Genomic DNA, 17,585 nt, shown 5'->3' with positions numbered 1-17,585 from the left:
AACATCAGCTGATTACAGAGGATTAAGACTTGCAGAACCAGACCAAGAGATTCTTCACAAAAAGGTATTTGGAGAGATGCAGAACTGCACATCCCCAGGCTCATAGGTTCCTTCCTTGGTGTACTATTGCTAGTAAACATCTTCTATCTTGTGCAAAATCTCCATGCTTGAGAAAACACAGATTTAGATATCTACAGAAGTACCCGCTGATTTTGTTTTTCTAGGTTAACATCTCAGAGGGCCTGATTTTGAAAGATACAATTAAACAGATCCCTCAACTTCACTTGTAGCCAGCTCCTTAGAACCAACTTTAGACACCTCTTACTTGGAACCAGTGATATTTCCACCAGTTCTATCTAGATTGGACAAAAAAAAATAACTACATAGTAAAATATGAGAGTATAAACACAGTATCAACTTTTACAGAATTTGATCAAGTAATCAGTAAAAAAACCAAACAACAACAACAACAACAACAAAAATCAATAAAGCCAGTCATGCCAGGGGTATAATGGTGCCTCACTTAGTTAAGATTCACTATTTTCAGAATGAGACCATTTGTTTCTATAGTGGTACGCTCCCAGTAATGACAACTATTGTAAGAAAATATGTTAGGTCATGTTCTTTGAAGGAATGAGTAGTGACTAGATATGAGCTTCATTAACTAAATTGTTCTCCACAATAGATTCAAATATTTTAAAATGCCACCCATACATACATTCCTCCTGGCTCTCTTGTACATTTTTATCCCCAAGATTAACTGATATTCCAAGAAATACAAGTATTTTGGTGGGTCAAAACATCAAAATATCCTGAAATACAGTGTCAATTGATAAGTTCCATCAAAACTCTCAAATGATATTTTGTTTGAGGCAGCGTATATAAATTAATGATGAACAACAGATGCTGTCCACTTACTGTTAAATGATTAGCCAAAAATGCTATTTCTTGAAAATGTGGCTGCTGGAGGGTTGACTACCAGCCTTTCAAAAGATCGGACAGTACTAAATTAGAGCTGCCTCTTCTTAAACATTGCAGAAAAGCAGATGCATAAAAAGTATTAGATTCACTAGAATTAGTTAATTGTCTTACAAACTATTTTAAATGAATGCAACTTCAGCTAATGCAGAAGATCTAGATCTCTAGAACCTCAGCCTATAGAACCAGAAGTAGCTTTACAGCTTGGTTTGGATTGCCTGTGAAATTCAAGGGTAGGAGTGAAAAGGATAAATGAGGAACAAACTTGCACCACAGGTTTTTTTGGGTTTGGTTTTGTTTTACACAAGTTAGCTAAGGGAAATTAAAAAACAAATCAAACCAAACCAGCTTCATTACATAAGACGGTTGCTACTTTTCAGCTGTTGAGATCGGTGGCCAACCTTCTTGCTTCAGCACACATGTAGAGCACATCCTACCTGGAATTTATGAGGTGGCTTCAAGATCCCTTTGTTCTTATTTTTATGCTTAAACCCATGATATTGCTAATGCCCTTTTCTGAAGAAAGTATGTTTGCCAAGTTACGTGTATACTCTAAATGTTTTGCATTATGGAAAGAACACTTTTTCTAAAAATATGTGGATTTTAATCTCAACAGAAATCTCGATGCTAATTTCCAGGTGACTCATTTTAAGTCTCCCATCAAGTAACTGCATGCAACACATCAGATAAATTCTTCCTCTATCCATATTGGTGTAACCTTAGAGTTGGCCTTTTCCTCCTTCTGTGGAGACAGGCAATAAAGTAAAAAAATTGACCTAATCCTTCTTTTTTGAAGATTGCTATGATGGCTTTAGGAACAGAATGCACTCACACTAGACGAGATACTGTCATACTCTGGTTAAACTGTAAAGGCATAAGCTAAATGTAATCTCACACTTAGCTGCTACAGCATGTTTACAATGTCTATGTCAATGATTTATACTCACACAATAAAATATTAAGAGCAGCAAATTATCAACCTGGTATCACAAGAATTCTAACAGGTTTTCCTCACAGTGCATCAATTCTGACAGCAACCAAGATCCACCAAAAGCACTGCAGAAATAATGTGTTGCATTACATAAAAATCAAATACAGAAGCTTAGTTTTATATAACCGTAATATGCATGCAGATGGTCTTTGGGGTAAGATATCTTCTCTAAACTACAGTTTGTACTAAATTTGAAGTGTAAGCAAAAGGCAGGAATTTTGCCATTTCTAGTGCAGTGTCCTAACTCAATATAATGGGAATGTCTCTCTATTTGTAACTCTTACCAGTTCTTCCAATATTAAAGAATTGCTGACACTGAAATCCATTGCAGAGATTTTGAATGAATAAATAAAAATCAAAGAAGGGAACTATTTTTCATCCATTCTAGCTAAATAGTAGGTCAAATATATGGTTATATTAACTGAATTTCAGTTATTTGACAGCAACTATGGTATAAAAATCAAATCAAAGTCAACTTTTAAAAGATCACCAATGTTAAATAAAATACCTTCTATGCATCCCTGAACAATGCACAGGGATAAACTACGCAGTGAAACCATGCAGTCAAACTGTATTGTTCTTCTAAACCTTGCCCTCCTAATACATTCCTTTAGCCAAGCAATGGGAAGATAAACCCATTTGCCTAATGAAGCATATAATTTAAATAAATCAGACAAGCCTTTACAGAGATATTGCTTAAAATAAATTTAACAGCCATCCATCCAAATATCTTGCATGATGAAGATCACAGCATAGTTCACAACTTTTTTTCTCTAGAAACTCCAAACTATCCAGCCTTTTCAGTTATTTTAGCCACCATTTATATCCTGTATTACTTTTTTATAACAAATCTTTTTTTTCCCCACAGCAGATTTAATATGAAGCTGTAATTTTACTCTTTTGCAGTGCCTTGCAACATTCCTACAGCCACTCCAATTTCAGATTTTGCTACTGCACCATGCAGTCCTGCACAATTTCATAAACAAAATATGTTTAAATTATGGAAGCTCAAAGGGCTGATGTACTTAATATAGACTGCAGCACTTCATCCACAGGAAGATACAATCAGCCAGTGGCAATATTCTGTCATTTACAATCATGATTTTTACCATAAAGCATTCCCATTAATAGGAAACAGTGTGGTTTTTCCCCACAAACTTGTCTCTAGTGTTTAAGATATCATTAGTCTAAACACGGACTGCACTTGATATAATAAAATCTGCTAAGGGTTTTTTTAACACACTAAGATGCACATTTTGTATTGTGACCTACGTAAGGCACAACTGTAGACTGTAAAAAGCAAAGTACATGTTATAAGAATTCCCCCTTCCACATACACAAACAAGTGCCTACATTAAAAAAAAAAAAAGGGAAAGACAATCGTTACTATTTGCATGCTAGAAGTGAACATTTTAAAGAGTTGATCAAGTTTTGCAAACATTAGATTTTAATCATGTATAGCAATACTGCAGGGAAAAGAAAAAACTCTTAACTTTGGCTTTTAAGTCTGTAATGGATTTCACATTTGTCAAGAAATAGGTTAGTTTGGTTTGGGTCTTTGCTACAAAGAGACTCATCTCCTACGCATGCCACAAATAACCTGAGCAATGACTTCCCTCCATGACAAGAACTGCCCATCATATTGCAGGATTAATACAATATTGGTTTGTTCAGAGGTTGCTTGTGTATGTAATTTTAGCCATTCATATACATCAACTCCTCGTTGCATATCTCATAATAAACTGATGAGCGCTGTTAAACCTTAACCAGCAATCTTTAGCAAACAAAGAAGACTAGTCTGCAATCGTGATGCAAAATCATCCCAAACGTACTGCACACTACAAGAACCTCTCACAGCAAACAGCCCGGCAACCTCATTCATTCCCCCCAGCCCAATGATCTGCTCACCATCTCCTCAGTCTTCTCTTGTTTCTCTGTCCTCAGCTTATTTTCCGTGTTTCTGCCGGCTTCAAGGAGGCGGGTGTACCAAAAAAAAAAAAAAAAAGGAAAAAAATCCCCAACTCTTCAATAAAATACTCAGCAACCTCTGGGCAGCATATCAACGAAAGCCCCTTATCTTCCCCTCTCGCTTCCCGTTCCCGGGAGCCGGAGCCCCCCGCGCCGCTCCCGCCCTCCCCAGCGCCGCGGCGCCCACGGAGGGCGCGTCCGTCCCCCCGCGCGTCCTCCCGGGAGAGCCCCGGGCTGCGCCGGCCCCTCCGCCTGCTCACCCACCGAGACAACGTAGACGGACTCGGGCTGATTTTCCCCTCCCACCTCCACATTCCAATTTACAAAGGGCATCCAAGACCATCTTTATCCAGCCGGGGGGAGGAGGGGGAAGCAATCGTTAACCCTTCTCTTGCATTTACCTTTGCTACCCTGATTTTCGGCCGCGTTTTTAGGGCGCGCGGGGGCTTCTCCTCTCTACGGAGCGCATGAGCTCGCTGCCATCAGGCCGCCCGGCCCCCGCTCCCGCACGCCAGCCTGGCCGCTCGCCACCGCTGGAGGAGCCGGGTTCTCCCCACAAAAACACACAAACAAACAAAAAATCCAAGGGCAGCGCTAAAAACCGCGTGCCCTTCCGAAACTACACCTCAGAAAACAACCGCCCGCGAAGCTGCCCCGGCCGAGAGCCCCGACTCAGGAGAGGCCCACCGGGAGAGGGCAGCGCATTTCCCCGGCTGCCCGTGTAGGTACCATCTTTCCAACTCTTTTTTTTAAGGGGGGGGGGGCGTAATCATCCCTCAACATTCACACCTTGGGGGGGAAGCACCAGCGGAAGGGAAGGCGAAGCCCCGTCCGCCCCAGCGCCCGGCGGGCACAGGCAGCAGCGCGGCCGCCACCCGCTCCCCCCGCCGACCCCTGCCTCGCGCTGCCCGCCTGCGGCCGGCACGCAAACCGGGTCGCTGCGCCCGCGCCGCGAATTTTTCTATTGGCTACTTCCTTTGCGATCGCGCCCAGCAACCAAAGCTTTATTGGTGCGTTTCCCCCTCCCTCCGCTCGCTGGTTGGCCGCGCCGCGCGGCATTGGCCGGTCGGGTCAGCGGCGCGCCGGGCGGGTCGCGGGGCGGCGGGAGCGGCCGGAGGAGCCGCCGGGCGACGGGAAGAGGCGGCCCCGGTGCGAGAGCAGGGACGGGGCTGCCCGCACGGCAAAGAGCGGAGCGCGGGGCACTTGGTGTGCGGGAGCAGCAGGGACCATGATGTCACCTCACTGGATGGGTACGCGAAAGCGCAGCAGCCGGCCTGCAGCACAGCTGGAGGTTTTCTGCTCTTGGGAAGCTACGTGGTGATTTTTCACAGCCGTAGGCTGGAAGATTCCCGGTCCAACCTACGTCTGAAATGCGTGTGTGAGGGGGCTGGTCAGGTGCACTGCAGCCCGGTGGTGCGGGCACGTCATCCCTGTGCACTGGTCGAACTTGGGCTGTTCACCATTAGCGCTGTGACCGAGTCACCTCTCAGCCTTCTTTTTGAACAGCTCAAGCTTCCTAAACCCCTATTTTATGTCTTGTTATTTATCTCTTCGTTATTTTTATGCTCTTTTGAATGATTTCTGGTGTTTTTCCCTAACTTCCCTTGTGTGGATGCCACAAAAGCTGTGGCGTTCCAGCATCCCTCTCAGCAGTGCTGTGGACAAAGGCAGTAATGCTTCCCTGTCTCTCCTGTATATTCTGTATTTTATACATTAAAGGATTACATTAGTCCAGTTTACCACAGCATTACCCTAAGAGGTTGTGCTGAAACATTTTTATGTATATAGTAACAGCTGAATTATTGTCTGAAGTACTTCTTGCCAAACTAGTCCCCATCCCTGCATTCTTTATTTCCTGATGCATTTGCTCACATTTTCTGACATTAAAAATGTGTTTAATTGGGCACATCAGATGATTCTGTAACTAATCAGTCTTGTGAATTATCCACTCAATTTACTAAGCTACAGATTTTACTAGTAAAGATCTTACATCATCTAGACAATTGATGGAGATATCAAACAGGATCAGAGCAAGAACTGATCTAGAGAAAACTCTGCCTGGGTCACAGATGTCACCTCTTTAGCAACTATTTCTTGAGAGAGAAAAAGAGAAAATATATTTAACCCATTTAAGGTGTACTTTATGCATTCCAAACAATGTGCATTCCAGCATTTAAAACATAGAACAAAGTTTTTAAACAGATGTCAGGACTATTTCTCTTTTAGTTTTTGATACTAGCTCAGGACAATGCTACAAGCTTTTCACTAAGCTTCTGCTTGGTTTTTAGCTTTTTCCAATAGAGGTTCTGTGCTGACAGCCAGTACTGCTCTCCTTGCTAAAGATGCTTTAAAGTGGATACAGAATTGCTGCCTACTTGAGATCAGACAATTGAAGTTTGACAAACAATGGGAGCTATGCACAGACCCCTAGGACAGGGTCTGAAAGGGACAACAATCACCGAGCGATTTTATGCAGAACAAAAGGTAGACACAGGAAATAGAAGGAAGAGTCTGAATGGCCACCAAATCCTGTATACACAAGTCCTTGCAGCATACTGGTTTTCTGAAGCCTCCTAAGAAAACGTTTTAAAATTACTCTGAAGTTATTCTAAATGCCTATATGTATTAAACATAATGAAAATAAGTCAGTAAAAACTAACACCAGTTTTAAGCCTATGGACAGTTTTCTTCTTCCCACAGACATAACTCCTACTGAAGGTATGCAGACATATCATCTGAAGGTTTTTAATGGGTATCAAGCATGGAAGCTAAATAGTATTTGGTCACCGTGATGAGTCTATACATTGAGAAACAGAAACAGCAAAGAACAATAAATTATATTTAATGTGCATGTATTTTACCAATTTTAATGTAATGGAGGTTAAGATATTTGTATAATTTGTCTACTTATTCATCAGATAACTGTTTTAAATAACAGCTCTGTACCTGAAAACATAAATATATTTTAGCTTTATGTGTATGAAGCTTGATACGTGTAGGTAATAACTACAATCTATTATTGTGTTTCAAAAGCAGTAGTACAAATAATAATAAACTCACCCAGCAATTTTCATCAGTAGATCTCAAAAGACCTTGCAAAGGTCAATGTTATCATCCCGTTATTGATGATGGAAAAAGAAAGTATTGAGATGAACTTGCTCAATGTCATATAACAGACCAGTGGTAAAGCTACAAATTGACCTGAGGTTTTCTGCATACAGGATGAAAGGTTTTGCCTCACAAGCTGTGTTACACACTCATATACCGGTGGGAGTTGTTTTCATTAGTGTTCTGTACCTTGTGTGTACTGTGCTTATCGGTGTAAGAACCTAGAAGTGCAGGCAAGGCTTTTCTGGTCTTCCATTAGAGGCTTTACCATAAAACATTTTTAATTTACAGGCTCCACTGAATCCCTCTATTGCCACCTGTGAAAAAAAGTCAGAAATAAAGTTTGAAATCTTGTTTGAAAAATCCAGGAATAAATTCATATTTCAATATGAAGGGACAAAAAGGTGGCACAGATCCAATTGCAGCCTAAATCCACAGATCTAAGTAAAATTACTAGATGTGTAATGAGTTCTCATCATGCTGAGCCTGATAACTGAAAGCAAACCTGACTTTATTACCTGTGTTTTCCTCAGTCCCTAGGAGAGCTGCCCTGAATTCACACCATTGCCAGCTCAGGGCTCTGGGGCCTGGCACAGGGGTCTCTCCTCAAGGTCGTCACGCTAACGAGCGTCCCACACCGTGGCCTTATCCCAGACACGGGTGAGTAGCTACATCCAAACTCACAAAGACTGTCAACAGCCCAGCCCCGGGTGTTTCAGTCCTCAGAGGTATGAGCCTTGTGAAGCTCAGGTCAGGCCTCTGATGTCGTTATTTCACACCTTGAAACAAAATATGCTGGAGACGGGCAGGCGCGGCCAAGCAGCCCATATCAGAGACAACTTCTCCAGGCCGCTATGGTGCAGATGGGTGCAGGGCAGTGTTGAAGGTGACGTGCTCCCAGCACCGCCACATCTCGAAACAGCCCAGCCCCGCAGGCAGTGGCCGCTGGGCCCCGGCCCAGTGTGGGGAAAAGGGGAGGGCGGCGCCCGCCGGGCACCTGTGTGCGAGCCAGCCAATGACAGCTCGAGGAGGAGAGGCGGGGGATACCTCCCCCAATAGCGCGCTGGGGGTCGTGGCGCCCGGAGCCAATAGGGGCAGGCGTTGTTTTGAACTGGTTGCGCTCCCGGAAGCGGTGCGAGTGCGCTGTTGTCCGCGGAGTGCGTTGGGTGAGTGCGGGGGCTCTTCCCTGTGCGGGGCCGTGCGGGCCGGACCCTTCGGCTTCGGGGGATCTGGCGGAGCCTCCGCCGGCCGGCGCCCCTCCTGGGTCGCGCTTGGGTGCGAGGAGTGGGGCCCACGCTTAGAAACGGTCGCCTCAGCCGTCTCGAGTGGGGAGCCCGAGCCCGGGCGCTGCCTGGCTGGAGGTGACGGGCCCGCGGGGTGTGGGCGCCTCAGGGGTGCCGGAGGGGGCTGATTCGGGGTCCCGCTTCCCGCGGAGCAGCCGGGCCCTCAGCCCTCCCGCCGCCTCCCCTCACAGCAAGAACAACGCTGCTCCCGGGCGCCTTTTGTGCAAGAAGCGTTTTGTTCTAAATTCATCCAACAGCAGCTACTGGAATATTTTAAACTGTCAACCAACGCGTGTTTTCTTTGGTTCTGTGATGCCTTTTCATTTTTTCTGCTGGTGGCTCCTAGTTGGTACCTGTGTCACATACAAGAGCTGGATAAAGTCATTGTTTCTGTATGCAGTGACCCTTTGATGGCAGCGTGTCAAGAAATGGTCACAGAAAGACACTGGAAAGTATCATTGTTTCAGTTTGTAGGTTCCAAAAGCGCTGAGGGGTTTTTTTGAGATATTTCTTTCGTAATTATATGAGGTCAGCAGGCCAGGCTGCTCTGAGGCTCACCTGATTACAAGCTTGCCCTCGCTGTGTATCGTGCTGGTTTTAAAATTCAAAATATGTAACAGAAACTTGACTTTTTTTGTTAAATTCAATAACTTTTTTTTAGCTGAGTTGTTTTCAGGCTTCCCATAGTTCTTATCAGCAGTTTGCAGTTTGACTTAATTGATCCTGCCTATACAGAGATTCAAGTATTTCTGCTCTAACTGAAGCCAACTTGCTATCTATTTTCATTATAAATTCTCAGTTAATATTTTAATATTTATATATATTTCAATATAAATTCTCAGAAGCAGCTATTTGAACCCAAAGCAATAAGCTTTGATTGAAGCTCTTGTGTTGCAATGTTCATTTTGTATCTGTCTTGAAAGAAGTGAATGTGTTTTTTCTCAAGCATGGTTGCAGGACTTCTTTCATCTATTTAACCTCTATGGATTTGTGGTTTTCTTAGTCCCTTCTTGGGACGGATGGTGAAAGAGTCTGGGACTCAAGTTATCTTCTCTTCCCTTTTTCCATTTTTGGGTGATGATGTGGGATGGAATAGAAAAATTAAGTCCGTAAATGATTGGTTTCAAGACTGGTGCTACAGGCAGGGCTTTGGGTTCTTTGATAACGGCTGGTTTTATAAGACACCAGTCCAGACAGTGATACGTGGGAAAGGTTTATCCCACAGGGGTAAAAGAATGCTGGGACAGGAATTAGCAGGGCTCATTTGGAGGGCTTTAAACTAGATTCGAAGGGGGATGGGGTTGTAGCTGGGCTTGCATCAGTGGGGCAGCACGCTGGAATCCATAAAGACCGGGAGGCCCCCCATACCCCTAGGGTGAAGTCAGTGTACTCAGCTCGCTCCCTGAAATGCCTGTACACCAATGCGCGCAGCATGGGGAATAAGCAGGAGGAGTTAGAAACCTGCGTTTGGTCAGGAGATTGTGATCTGGTGGCATTAACAGAGACATGGTGGGACAGCTCACATGACTGGAATGTGGTCATGGATGGCTATGTCCTTTTCAGGAAAGACAGGCCAGCCAAGCGTGGTGGTGGAGTTGCTCTTTACATGGGAGAGCAACTACAATGTATAGAGTACTGTCCAGGTGCAGTTGAGGAGCGAGTTGAGTCTGTGGGTGAGACTTAAGGGGCAGGCTGGTAGGGGTGATACTGTCGTAGGAGTCTATTACAGGCCACCAGATCAGGGTGAGGAAGTCGATGAGGCCTTCTACAGGCAGCTGAGAGCAGCCTCACAGTCACAGGCTCTGGTTGTTATGGGGGATTTTAACTTCCCTGATGTTTGCTGGAAGGACTACTCAGCCAGCCAGCCTCAGTCGAGGAGGTTCCTCCAGTGCATTGATGATAACTTTCTGATGCAAATGGTGGAGGAGCCGACTAGGAGAGGTGCGCTGCTGGATCTCGTCCTCACTAACCAGGAGGGTCTGGTTGCAGCAGTAAAGGTGGAGGGCTGCCTTGGTTGCAGCAACCATGAAACGGTGGAGTTGAGGATCTCGTGTGGCAGGAGCAGAATAGCAAGCAGAATTGCAACCCTGGACTTCAGCAGGGCCAACTTTGGCCTTTTCAAACAATTGCTGGGGGAAATCCCATGGGCCAGGCTGCTTGAAGGTAAAGGGGATCAAGATAGTTGGTTAACATTCAGGGACTGCTTCTACCAAGCTCAAGATCAGAGCATCCCGACACGTAGGAAGTCAAGGAAGGGAGCCAGGAGACCTGCGCGGTTAAACAGGGAACTGCTGCGTAAGCTGAAGTGGAAGAGGAGAGTTTACAAATCATGGAAGGAGGGGCTGGCCACTTGGGAAGAATATAAGGCTGTTGTTAGAGGATGTAGGGAGGCAACTAGGAAAGCTAAGGCCTCCTGAGAGGTAAACCTGGCAAGAGGGGTCAAGGACAACAGAAAGGGCTTCTTCAAATACATGGCAGATAAAACTAACACCAGAGGCAATGTAGGCCCACTGATGAATGGGGTGGGTGCCCTGGTGACAGAAGATACAGAGAAGGCAGAATTACTGAATGCCTTCTTTGTCTCTGTCTACTCTGCCGGAGGCTGTCCTGAGGAGCCCCGTACCCCTGAGGCCCCAAAGGAAGGCAGGGCAATGGAGGAGTTTGCCTTGGTTGATGAGGACTGGGTTAGGGACCAGTTAAGCAATCTGGACATCCATAAATCCATGGGTCCAGATGGGATGCACCCACGGGTGCTGAGGGAGCTGGCTGAAGTCATTGCTGGACCACTCTCCATCATCTTTGCCAAGTCTTGGGAAACGGGAGAGGTGCCTGAGGAGTGGAGGAAAGCAAATGTCACTCCAGTCTTCAAAAAGGGCCAGAAGGAGGACCTGGGCAACTATAGACCGGTCAGCCTCACCTCCATCCTTGGGAAGGTGATGAAACAGCTTATCCTTGGGGCCATCTTAAGACATATCAAGGATAAGAGGGTCATTAGGGGCACTCAACATGGCTTCACCAAGGGGAAGTCGTGCTTGACCAACCTCATAGCCTTTTATGAAGACGTAACAAGGTGGATTGATGATGGCAGAGTGGTGGATGTGGTCTACCTTGACTTCAGTAAAGCATTTGACACCGTCTCCCACAGCATCCTCACGGCAAAACTGAGGAAGTGTGGACTGGACGATCGGGTAGTGAGGTGGACCACAAACTGGCTGAAGGAAAGAAGCCTGAGAGTCGTGGTCAATGGGGCGGAGTCTGGTTGGAGGCCTGTATCTAGTGGAGTGCCTCAAGGGTCAGTACTGGGACCAGTATTATTCAATATATTCATCAACGACTTGGATGAGGGAATTGAGTGTACTATCAGCAAGTTTGCTGATGACACCAAGCTGGGAGGAGTGGCTGACACGCCAGAAGGCTGCGCTGCCATCCAGAGAGATCTGGACAGGCTGGAGAGTTGGGCAGGGAAAAATTTAATGAAATATAACAAGGGAAAATGTAGAGTCTTACGTCTGGGCAGGAACAACCCCAGGTTCCAGTATAGGTTGGGGAATGACCTATTAGAGAGCAGTGTAGGGGAAGGGACCTGGGGGTCCTGGGGACAGCAGGGTGACCATGAGCCAGCACTGGGCCCTTGTGGCCAGGAGGGCCAATGGGACCTGGGGTGGATTAGAAGCGGGGTGGTTAGCAGGTCGAGAGAGGTTCTCCTTCCCCTCTACTCTGCCCTGGTGAGACCTCATCTGGAATATTGTGTGCAGTTCTGGGCCCCTCAGTTCCAGAAGGACAGGGAACTGCTGGAGAGAGTCCAGCGCAGGGCAACAAAGATGATTAAAGGAGTGGAGCATCTCCCGTGTGAGGAAAGGCTGAGGGAGCTGGGTCTCTTTAGCTTGGAGAAGAGGAGGCTGAGGGGTGACCTCATTAATGTTTATAAATATATAAAGGGTGGGCGTCACGAGGATGGAGCCAGGCTCTTCTCGGTGACGAGCAACAGTAAGACAAGGGGTAATGGGTTCAAGCTGGAACACAAGAGGTTCCACTTAAATTTGAGAAGAAACTTCTTCTCGGTGAGGGTGACGGAACACTGAACAGGCTGCCCAGGGAGGTTGTGGAGTCTCCTCTGGAGACATTCAAAACCCGCCTGGACGCCTTCCTGTGTAACCTCATCTGGGTGTTCCTGCTCCGGTAGGAGGATTGGACTGGATGATCTTTTGAGGTCCCTTCCAATCCCTAACATTCTATGATTCTTCCCCCACCAAATTTGTAGGGTGTCTGTCACCCCATGGCCACTCCAAGTTTTGTTCAAGGTAGGTGGTAAGCTCGGAGTTGCTGGAGGGGAGTTGCTGGTGGGGAAGGGTGGGAATAAAATTCGCAACCCTTCCCTCACAGAAAGTTAAGCTTAGGAATATAAACCAGACATACTGGGTCAGGTCAAAGGTCTGTATAGACTGTTTCTCTAGACCCTCCCAGAGAAAGAATCTTTAGGGAAGAACCTAAGAACAGAGAAAGTATATTTCATTCTTCTAGTAAGTATTTCCTCCAACTAGTTGTAACAGACTTTCTATGAACAAGAAATGGAAAATGGATTTTATTGCCCCAAAAAAAGAATTTCCTAACTGCTTCCTCACTGAAGAAAACCTAAGAACTGCGACAGCTAAAAGTAAGTCTTTGCCTGAAAGGAGGAGGAAGTCCAGCAAAAGCCTCTGGGTCTGAAGAACTGCAGCAGAGAACAGTTGCTGGCACTCCTGAGAAACTGGGGGAAAGGCTCTTACTCCGTCTCTTGTGAATGTTTTCAAAACATGGTGTGCTCAAAGGCGATGTTTACTGGCCTTTGTTTCCCTTGGGAGCTCTACAGTGGACTAGTAAGGTGCCAGATAGAGAAACTGGGGAGCTGAAAATAAAACTAGCTTGTTAAACTGGAGAATGACATGCACCTTACATGTTATTTTCTGTGTTTTCGTAAGTGTTCTATTCTGTATTGCTGTCTCTTGCAGTGAAGACAGACTCTCCCCCTTGGTAGGGTTACAAACCCGCAGTTAGTTACAACTTGGCTTTATATGGAGCAACCTGGAAGGCATCAGATTATGGATACATATATTCCCTCTCATCTTTAATCATTAATATGACTACACAGGAGCATGTGCTACACAAGGAAACTGCAAAAGAAAATTGGTAAAATGCTTTTAAAAATGCAGCTCTAAGACACTTTTTTTTGCGGGGGGGGGGAAGTAGATTACTTTTAAAAACTAATCAAGCATCACTTATTTTTCCATCATTTTAAAGTTCAGTATAAAAAAATATGATTGCACTGCTGAAAGAAAATGCATCCAATTCTATCCTTTTATGGGCTTTTGACAAGTGTAGTGTTCAGTTTCCTTTGGACAAATTCAAAAAAAGCAGTAAAGTGGTTTTAGACTCTGCTGACCGTGAGTTGTTGTTGTGGTACATGAAACTATCAGAACTGGTGAGTAATGATCTTCAGCTGTCTCTTAGAGTGCACCTAAACAACAGGTTTGGATCACTTGAGGAGCAATTGAGATCGCTGTGGTAACTGACAGATGTTATTTATGATGCTTCATTTGCGAAAACAAAATACATAACAAATGGCTTCATTTTTCAAAGGCTGCTACCGGGTGTTCTTAAGGGTAAAATGGTTTTATGCCAAATTGTGAACTGATTGCTTCTAATCAACCAAATGATGGTAGAACCCTATGAAAAGAACAAACACAATCTATCATGTTTTAGTGTCTTGATAGTCCCTCTAAACGCTACCTAATGCTGGCGTGTATCCACTCGGGCTTTCAACAGATCGTTAAAGTGAGCAAAGCAACACACTGTACCGTCTAGCAGAGTACAGTAGCACAGAATAAGAATGTTGGTTACTTGAGTGTCATTTCCAAATCAGCAGCGCCATTTGGAGCAGAACGCTTAATTACAGGATGTTTGTGATTCTTGTCAAGCTGGTTTGTGTGCACTAGGCGTAAGTTGGACAGCAAACTAGAAATGTATTACAGAAATAGGAGAGTGTTGCTGTCATTTCCTCCTTGATAACTGTTGTCGTGTTGACTAGGAGTAATCAAACTAGATTTTATAAAAGCTCATTATCCCGAGAGCAATAAGTGTTTCACTGTCTCCACCTCACAGTAAGCTTTTTCCCCCCATCCTGCAGACCTTGTCGTGTTGCACAGTGTTCGTATCCTGGCTTGTATTGTCTTCAAAAAAGAAAACTAGAAGGCATGTGTTGTGCCACAATTTAGCCTTTTTTTAACTAAGCAGTCTCCTGTGTGTCTAAGGATAGTTCTGAATACACATTTTCTGCTGAACTGGAGCTAGAAAGTCAGCTTTTGATCAACCTTTGGACTTGCTGTAGCGTCAAGTTGCAAGTGTGAAGCCAGTGCTGACCCAATCCTTTTTCATCTTCTCTACTGCTTGATCGGTGGGAGACTGAATGACAGAGGGCTGAGTTGAGCACATCTGCTCGGTAGTGGCAGCTCCATGCGATACGCTGCTCTCATCCCTGCGGTGTAGCACCCTTGGTGAATGTGAGCTTGAAAGAATGACACCTCTGTGAAGATTTTTTTGATATGTCTGTGACAGCCTTTTTTTTTTTTTTTACTCCTAATGTTTGTTAATTGTCTCAAATTTTGCAATATCCAAATTTGAGTCTGACCTACAATATGTTTTTGTTCAGGAATTTTAAGGCTAACATCCAGCCCTGGGCATAAAAGCACAACACGTGTTGCAAATGCAATGTCAGCTTTGACTGATGAAGGCACCAAAATGTATTGGTTGCCTCCCTTGCCAATTAAGTATTGCTGCTATTATTTTAAGGAGTAGCTCTGTTTTAGCTGGCTTCAGTGCTTCTCTCTGAAACAGTCCAACCTTGTTTGTTATTATATAGGACCTATAAACACTTATGCTCGTTTCTAGGCCGCCAGGTGGAGCACAAGATAAATAATACTGGTTCGATATTTGGAGATACTGAAAGCACAAATGTAACTTGAAGAACTGTAATAACATCAAGCAGAATTGATGGAGTGACAAAAAGATAACTCTGTCGAATCAGAAGACCCAAATAATTATGAGTACGGATTTTAGAAAGGCAAACAGAAAAATAGATGTCCCATGACAAAGCAAGTGTCTAGAGAGAGAGTGTGTTTGGAGGCAAGAGAGGACATAAAGCAAGACAAAAAGATTCTGGACTGAGACAAGAGAAGGTTAAAAGAAAGGGAGTTGGGACAGAATAAAGAACAGCATAATGTTGCAGAGGAGACATTATGAATAGGAAGCTCTGCAATTTAAATCCTTTCTGGTAGAAGAAATGGTAACCTGAATAAAGGAACTGAGGTAGGGTATGGCATATGGATACTGCCTGGATGTCTGGACAGCATCAGAAATTTACAGTAAAAAAAAAAAAGTATAAAGGCTTTCAGATGTACCTAGAGCTGTGTTATATTTTAATTATATTATCTGGAAATGGCACTGTGCTCTAGCTCATAAGCTGTATGTTGCTCTAGGAAATTTGTGCTCTGTGATCTGAACCATGACTGCAGTTTTGTTTTGTTTCAGTTTCCTTTTAAGAGTTGAAGTGGAAGGCGTGAACAGGTCAGTGTTATTTATGCCTAGTGACATAAAGCAGCTGGGATACACAGTCTTGAGTTTTGTGAAAAGCTAACGAGGTCTGTATGCAGAAGATCCAAGTCTTCCAGAACTGGTAATTTGGTTTTACAATTCCAGTATGACTGCAGTTTATTGAAAATTCAGCAAGAGGAGTGTGAGAAGGGTGATAAAACCATCTTAGACTGATTAGATTTTCTAAATAAAGCTGCCTATGGATATTTTTAAACACCTGGCTACTAAATCAGTTATCCAAGATTCTAGTCTGCAGCTTCAATTTCTGATTAATTTCTAAACCAGTTATTTTGGGATTGACTGTTCAGAGGGGAAGAAACCCTATGGTGTGATTGAATTCTGTTTTGTCCGATGACTTACTATGTAAGTTATTAAATAGAAAATAGTTTGGGTAGCCAGGCTATTGCTGCTCTTAACTAGCAGACTATGAAGTCATCTTGGGAGGGAACTTCCTTTTGTCACAGAACAGAATTTAAAATACTTTGAGAGAGAGATCTGTATGCACACACCTTCTTGCACTAGTATTCTTTTGCCTTTGTGAGTGTGTCAGGAGTGTCGCACCTCTTCTGGAGTTATTTCATTTCCTGCAACAGAAGAGGCTTTTTGCAGAATATGAGATTGTGAGACTGAACTTGTGCCACGACAGCGACAGCAGGCGAGTTGTGGTGCTGAACCGTGACTTAACAGGAGCCAGCAGCTGCTGGCAAGCTGTTAACTGAAAAATCCATATAAATGCTGCACTTGCAGCACTACTTCTGGTAATATGAAGTGTAGTGAAGATCATCTGTTTCCTGATATCTCTTAAGGTAAATGATGTGGAAATTAAAGAGCAAGAGAGACACTTTTTACATACTTGGAAGTATGGTTAAAAATCCTACATTTTGTACAGAAGAAATTGATTCAGTCACAGGTTGCTCAGATGGTCTTAGAGTTGTGGTATTGAATCCTGCCTCTCCCCTTCCCCTCTTCACCTGCCTTGAAAACTTCAGCACGGAAGAAACTCTCAGTAGCAGTAAAACATGGTTATGTGTGGTTCATTGGTAACATTCGGAGAATTGTTTTAGCAGCCACAAAAAGTGGAGATCAGGCTGCGGTTTTATTATCAGAAAAATTTTAATTGGGGCAGCACGAAATATTTGAACGCTGTTATGTGCTTTTGAAAGTACATTTGTTATGCCATCTGACCATGGCCAGAATTTTAAACATACCACAAGTGTTGAAAACTATTCACCAAAACGTACACTCTGGTCCGGTGTATTTTTGTTTGTACCTGATGTTTTTCTCAGTGATAAACAATAATACTTTCTCCTGGACTTTAATAATAGCTTTACCTAAAGTATATTTTATTTACAGGTTTGAGAATGTCTTTGATCAGGCTTTTTCCAGCTTTTGCAAGTTTGAGTATTACTTTCTCCTTTATTCCAACAGAAGTATTTTGCCTTACTTAAGATGGGGGGTGAGGGGGAAGTAGTGGTACCTAATTGGTAATGATCAGAAAATGACATAGTAGTCTTAATTTCATGTATTGCTAGCGCTCTAGACTTTGTCAGTATTTTTCTTATGCTTTTTTCTTTCCTAAAAATCTGAATTAGCCAAGCATAACTTTGAAACAAACACTGTAAGAATTTTGG

At 44.0% G+C, this 17,585-nt stretch overlaps 2 protein-coding genes across 8 annotated transcripts in view; one reads left to right on the top strand and one right to left on the bottom strand.

Moving 5' to 3' along the window:
• ARVCF (ARVCF delta catenin family member) overlaps positions 1-4,637 on the bottom strand; it is a 252,174-nt gene extending 247,537 nt beyond the window's left edge. For 3 of the 4 annotated variants that reach the window (XR_010607100.1, XM_065646688.1, XM_065646690.1), the window contains exons 1-2: positions 4,339-4,637; positions 3,878-3,936 (exon numbers count right to left, since the gene is read on the bottom strand). The gene's annotated coding sequence lies outside the window, so the exon portion shown is untranslated. The remainder of the gene's footprint in view (positions 1-3,877; positions 3,937-4,338) is intronic. The other variant, XM_065646692.1, reaches the window with a different exon arrangement.
• TANGO2 (transport and golgi organization 2 homolog) overlaps positions 4,497-17,585 on the top strand; it is a 33,158-nt gene continuing 20,069 nt past the window's right edge. For 2 of the 4 annotated variants that reach the window (XM_065646701.1, XM_065646695.1), the window contains exon 1: positions 8,169-8,211. The gene's annotated coding sequence lies outside the window, so the exon portion shown is untranslated. Of the gene's footprint in view, positions 4,659-5,083; positions 5,188-7,578; positions 7,706-8,168; positions 8,212-17,585 lie in introns of those variants that run through there. The other 2 variants (XM_065646696.1, XM_065646697.1) reach the window with 2 other exon arrangements.

This window comes from Caloenas nicobarica, chromosome 16 (assembly GCF_036013445.1).
Source record: "Caloenas nicobarica isolate bCalNic1 chromosome 16, bCalNic1.hap1, whole genome shotgun sequence".
Taxonomy (NCBI): Eukaryota; Metazoa; Chordata; class Aves; order Columbiformes; family Columbidae; genus Caloenas; species Caloenas nicobarica.
This window is presented reverse-complemented; position numbering and strand designations above follow the sequence as displayed.